Source organism: Aegilops tauschii, chromosome 6, assembly GCF_002575655.3.
Source record: "Aegilops tauschii subsp. strangulata cultivar AL8/78 chromosome 6, Aet v6.0, whole genome shotgun sequence".
Lineage (NCBI taxonomy): Eukaryota > Viridiplantae > Streptophyta > Magnoliopsida > Poales > Poaceae > Aegilops > Aegilops tauschii.
Window position 1 is genome coordinate 459169650 of NC_053040.3, and position 6797 is coordinate 459176446.

At 47.9% G+C, this 6797-nt stretch overlaps 1 pseudogene; it reads left to right on the forward strand.

The window, feature by feature from the left end:
• Window positions 1-5224: 5224 nt before the first annotated feature.
• On the forward strand, window positions 5225-6363 carry LOC141025426 (senescence-specific cysteine protease SAG39-like; annotated as a pseudogene).
• The last annotated feature ends 434 nt before the right edge of the window (window positions 6364-6797 follow it).

Below are 6797 nucleotides of genomic sequence, written 5' to 3' on the forward strand. Positions count from 1 at the left end.
AAGGGGGGGGAGGGAGGGCAGCAACGAACAGCCTTGGGCGCCTCCCTCCTCCCCTGCAACACCTCTCTCTCTCTCGCAGAAGCTCGGCGAAGCCCTGCCGGAGACCCGCTACATCCACCACCACGCCGTCGTGCTGCTGGATCTCCATCAACCTCTCCTTCCCCCTTGCTGGATCAAGAAGGAGGAGACGTCGCTGCACCGTACGTGTGTTGAACGCGGAGGTGCCGTCCGTTCGGCACTCGGTCATCGGTGATTTGGATCACGGCGAGTACGACTCCGTCATCCACGTTCATTGGAACGCTTCCGCTCGCGATCTACAAGGGTATGTAGATGCACTCCTTTCCCCTCGTTGCTAGTAGACTCCATAGATGCATCTTGGTGAGCGTAGGAAAATTTTTAAATTATGCTACGATTCCCAACAGAAGCGACTTAACGCTGCCACGCAACCAGCGAGTTTTTGGACTTGTTTGAGGTCTGTTGGCGTAGCCAACTGTGACAGAGCTCGGATTTTGGCTGGGTTTGCTTCAATTCCTCTATTGGAAACGATGAAGCCCAGCAGTTTTCCAGCGGGGACGCCGAAGACACACTTTTCCGGGTTGAGCTTAATGTCATACACACGGAGGTTGTCGAATGTAAGACGTAAGTCATTTATTAGTGTTTCGACGTGCCTAGTTTTGATGACAACGTCATGGACGTAAGCTTCTACTGTCTTGCCGATCTGCTTCTCCAGACATGTTTGAATCATGCGTTGGTATGTGGCGCCGGCGTTCTTGAGTTCGAAGGGCATGGTGTTGAAGCAGAATGGCCCGTCTGGGGTAATGAATGCTGTTGCAGCTTGATCGGACTCCTTCATTTTGATTTGATGGTATCCGGAATATGCATCGAGGAAACACAGTGAGTCATGTCCTGCGGTGGCGTCAATGATTTGATCAATGCGGGGGAGGGGGAAGGGATCCTTAGGGCAAGCCTCGTTGAGGTCTTTGAAATCGACACATAGGCGCCAGGATTTGTCCTTCTTTGGTACCATCACCAGGTTTGCCAGCCAGTCCGGATGTTTCATTTCTCTAATGAATCCGGCCTCGATAAGCTTGGCGAGCTCCTCCCCCATGGCTTGTTGCTTGGGTTCGGAAAAGCGCCACAGTGTTTGCTTGACCGGTCTAAATCCCTTTAATATATTGAGGCTATGTTGGGCCAGCTTGCGTGGGATCCCTGGCATATCGGAGCGGTGCCAGGCGAATATGTCCTAGTTTTCGCGCAGGAATTCTCGTAGTGCGGCGTCGACTGTTGGGTTTAGTTGTGCTCCAATAGATGTTGTCTTCTTGGGGTCCGTTGGGTGGACCTGGAATTTGACTATTTCTTCTGCCGGTTTGAAAGAGGTGGATTTGGGGCGTTTGTCGAGGATCACGTCGTCCCTGTCCATCGTGGAGCGCAGTGCGGTTAATTCTTCGGCCGCGAGGGCTTCAGATAGTGCCTCAAGGGCCAGGGATGCGGTTTTGTTTTCAGCGCGGAGTGCTATGTCCGGATCACTGACGAGAGTGATTATACCGTTTGGTCCGGGCATTTTGAGCTTCATATACCTGTAATGAGGTATAGCTTGGAAGCGTGTAAAAGCATCCCGCCCCAACAGGGCGTGGTATCCGCTGCCGAAAGGAGCCACTTGGAAGGTGATTTCTTCGGACCGATAATTCTCCGGCGTGCCGAATACCACGTCAAGTGTGATTTTTCCCGCACACCGCGCCTCCCGACTGGGAATGATTCCTCGGAAGGTTGTGCTACTTTGCGTGATGCGGCTCCTGTCTATTTCCATTTTGTGGAGTGTATCCTCATAAATGAGGTTTAGTCCGCTGCCGCCGTCCATGAGGACCTTGGTGAGTTGAAACCCATCCACGATGGGACTGAGGACTAATGCGGCTGGCACTCGGACTGTCCTGTATTTTGGTTCGTCACTGACATTAAATGTTATAGCCGTGTCGTTCCAAGGGTTTATTGCAGCAATTTGGCAGACTTCGGCGAGGTCGCGAAGTGCCCTTTTGTTTGAAGCGAATGTCTCAAAGACCGTCAATACTCTTGTGTCGTCGTTTTCTGGAGGGTGCTGGTCTGGGGTGTCCTTGATAAGGATGTCCTCGCCGCTCTTAGCTACCTGCCGAAGTATCCAACATGCTCTAAGGCTGTGGGTTGATACGGTATCCGGTGTCGTGTGTATTTTGCATGGGCCATCGAACCATCCCTCCAGAACGGTTCCGTGCCGCGTAATGGGTTTATCTTTCTTGACTGTTGGACTGGGCGTGCCACGGGGGTGCGCCCTTTTCGCCTGTAGGAGGAGTTGAGTTGGGACCGACGGCTCCCAGCAAGCTGCCTGAGCTTTCCAGGCGCTTTCCATCGCGTTGTACTTCTGTACGATAATTGCTAAGTCAGCGAAGTTTAGTATGCGGCGGCGATTGTTGGCGTTGAGAATTCCTTCATCCGCGCAATTGTTGCAGAACGCTGATATCGCGTCCTCGTCGCGACAATCTTTTACCTTGTCTTTGGCAAGGAGGAATCTGGCCCAGAAGTGGTGGACCGTTTCCTGAGACTGCTGTTTTATGCTCATGAGAGCGCTTATGTCCGGGTGGGTGGGTGGAATTAAATCCGAACCCTGACCTGATCGATTATCCGGAGTCTAAAGACCTTCCAGACTCAACAGTCCGGGTTCCGGAGTATCTTCTGATTGTTTAAGCCCGCCGTCCGATTCTATGTTCGGAGGGCCGGTCGCATCCTTTCGCTGGTGGGTATCTGGCTCTTCCTGATCGGCGATCCGAACATAGTCCGCTTTCGATATAGAAGAAGACTCGCCGTCCTGCTCCTCGACTACCGCTATCTGGTGGGTGACCGGTGGAGTTTTGATTTCTCCTTGATCGGTTTTAGGCCCGATCCGATCGTAATCTGCGGCGATTCCCAAAGCAGCGATGCGATCTAGGAGCTCGTTTAAGGACGAAAACTCTGCCGGATCCATCTGCTTGGAGTGTTCGGAGTTGATGCGAAGGGGATTTTCGATGGCCCGAGAGGTCATCGTCGACTCAATGGCCGAACGAGCGGTCATGGTAAAGCCGCCCAGCCAGAGGGTTTGGCCCGGGGCCAGTGCTCTTCCGAAGGTGATGTTGTCTTTAAGGACAAGGCGAGCCATCGATCCGATCGTCAACGTCATAGTGGAACTCTCAATGAAAGCACCAATGTCGGTGTGAAAACCGGCGGATCTCGGGTAGGGGGCCCCGAACTGTGCGTCTAAGGTCGATGGGAATAGGAGACATGGGACACGATGTTTACCCAGGTTCGGGCCCTCTCTATGGAGGTAATACCCTACTTCCTGCTTGATTGATCTTGATGAATATGAGTATTACAAGAGTTGATCTACCACGAGATCGTAATGGCTAAACCCTAGAAGTCTAGCCTGTATGACTATGGTAATGAGTATATCCCTTCCGGACTACACCCTCCGGTTTATATAGACACCGGGGGGATCTAGGGTTACATAGGAAGGAATCTTCATAGTTGATCGCTAAGCTTGCCTTCCACGCCAAGGAGAGTCCTATCCGGACCTGGGTACAGTCTTCGGCCTTCGTTTCTTCACAGCCCATCAGTCCGGCCCATGAATAACAGGCCGGACGCCCGAGGACCCCTTATTCCAGGACTCCCTCAGTTACCCTTTTCCAGTCTCCCATACAATTAACAGTAATCGCAAACAAGTTTCCGCCCAAGGCGTTGAAGGTCGCACCCTGAGCCAAGCTCCATGCCAACCGCATCGAGTCGTAGAAGGCGCCGCGACTAAAGGGTTTATCAGTGTGAACCCTAGCAATCGCCATGAATTCTGCCTCATCCACTTCATCAGGAAATTCTTCATCAAAGTTAAGATCATCATCCTCCCTCTCCTGAAGATTCAGCTTGCCAATCAGCTCATCAACACCTGCCAATCCACCAGCCGCCATGCTGTGCGTCGTTGACTGGGAACCTGAACCTGACCCTGCCATAGTTTCTGCTCCTCCGAAACCCTAGGTGTTGCTCTCGCTCCTGTCCTAGATCAAAAAACGACCAGATACTGGGAGGAAAGAACGCCAAGGTAGCAACCCGATTACTTAACCGGACTCTCGTGAGAGGATCCCACGAGAGGATTTATAACCCTAGACGACGCCGTCGCTAGGGGAGTTTCGCGGAGACCGAGTCGAACTCAGCTTTCCCCTCTCCTATCATTTATGTATGACTTTTTGTAGCGTGGCGTGCACGTGCGGAGGCTGGGTCTATTGTTTTCTTTTGATCTGACGGTGATTAGAACGCGTAGGTCACGCACGCTGAACTTATCCTATTCGGTGACTCATTCTCGAGCCACATATAGACCCGTGGTGAGTTCCAACAGTTCCACGACTTATAAGGGAAGAACAGTTCTTTGATTTTTTTTCTGTTACAGACGTACATATTACCAGAAATACCATGGGAAAAAATTACGAGATATCAAGACCATGTTTCCTTCTTTGGCAATGACGTACGCGAGGCCAGCTGGTTTGGGCCTCCGAGTTTATTAGGCCGCTTCTGTGTTTGGATCCTTGCGACACAGTTTTTTTTTCTAAATATTGAATCTCAGCTGTTAATCTTTATGTTAACACAAAAAAAATCACCAGATACAAAAGGGTGATGGATGAAGAACTATGAAATCTTCCGTCCTTTATTATTAGGTATAGATATAGATAGGATAAATTGATTCTTAGCAATATTTTCTGTACGCACCCCAACAATTTTGTAAAGCAACGGAAGTTAAAACTTAGTGTTACAATCCAAATAAAATCAGGCCATAGAAAATTTACACATGTATATATCAACGACCAACTAAATATTTGGTTCCCACATACCCACTCCAATTTTTATAAAGAGATCCATAAGTTTAAGATGGATAGATAAATCTATCAACCTCATGCAATCGGATTGACACCTAAATCCCCTTGAATTGTCAAAATATGTTGTAATCAAGGTTTCATGATTTTCCTTGTACTAAAATCCAAAGCCTCAGCACAACAAGGGCTATTCTCATATGTGAAGGAAAGCATACAACATGTACAAACATATAATTTTTATACTATCCGCCCACCAGCCCTACTTCACCGCGACGCTGGAGATCATCCACATAACCTATACTTAAGTACATGCATCCAACTATATAACACACACAGTTCCATGCTTAGAACCAAGGCCGCACTGCACACTAGTAGTAGAGAGCAATTCATCAACCATACCATGGCCATTTCAAAATCTCTCATCCTTGGTATCCTTGGATGCCTATGCTTTTGTAGTTCGGTCCCAGCAACGCGTGAGCTCAGTGATGACTTTTCAATGGGGCACTCCACGAGAGCTGGATGGTGTAGTACGGCCGTGTGTACAAGGACGCCACTAAGAAGGCACACCGATTCGAAGTGTTCAAGGCCAGTGTTGGGTTCATCGAGTCATTTAACACCGAGAACCACAAGTTTTATTTGGGCATCAATCAGTTTACCGACCTCACCAATGAGGAGTTCAAGTCAACAACGGCTAACAAGGGGTACAAAACGAGCTTGGAGAGGGTTCCTACTGGATTCATGTATGAGAACGTAAGTTTTGATGCACTTCTGGCAACAGTAGACTGGAGACCAAAGGTGCAGTCACTCCCATCAAGGATCAGGGCCAATGTGGTAAATATATTTATGATGATGATGTATTGCATGTATCATTTATTGAATGTATCCTTACAGTAGCTACCAAAAACTTAACCATCTGTAGGTTGTTGTTGGGCGTTTTCTACCGTGCTGCTACAGAGTGTATCGTTAAGCTCAAAACTGGCAAGCTTATCTCACTTTCGGAGCAAGAGTTGGTAGATTGTGATGTCCATGGTGAAGACCAGGGTTGCGAAGGCAGGCTCATGGATGATGCATTTAACTTCATAATCAAGAATGGCGGTCTCACCACCGAGTCCAACTATCCATATACCTCGGAATATGATAAGTGCAATAGTGGAACCAATGGTGCTGCAACCATTCAAAGTTATGAGGATGTTCCAGCCAACAACGAAGGTGCCCTCATGCAAGTTGTCGCAAGCCAACATGTCTCAGTAGCCTTAGATGGAGGAGATATGACTTTCCAGTTTTACAAAGGCAGAGTGATGACAGGCTCATGTGGCACAGACCTGGATCATGGTATTGCGGCTATTGGTTATGGAAAGACCAACAATTACACAAAATATTGGTTGTTGAAGAATTCAAGGGGAACAACATGGGGCGAGAACGGATATTTAAGAACAGAGAAGGATATTCCCGACAAGATTGGCATGTGTGGCTTGCGATGGAGCCTTCTTACCCCACTGCATAGAAGAGCGTCCTCTGGCACATATGTTCGCATGCACATGATCAATTAATTGCATGCGTCTACTTTAATTACGTATACTTTGTATATGTATATAAATTTTGTACAAACATATGTATTGTATAGTACTTTATATTCCATGAATACAATGTAAATTATGCAAGATACATAAAGATTGATGAAGAATTTGTGTTAGCTATATCCTTCGGATATTTGTCACATGTAGTATTTTGTAAGTGAATTGTGCTGTCTCTTATGCCTTCAAGTTTGTATATTGAACTCTTTGAGTAGCTTCTATTTTTCTCGGCAATCTTGGAGCCATATAAACAATATGTGAAAAGGGTGTAGTTGATTTGTAAATAAATGTCAAAGCTCGAGGTTGGAACAAAATGATTTTTAGATAGTGAAAATTAGGACTGACCCTTATCTCCTCTAATCCC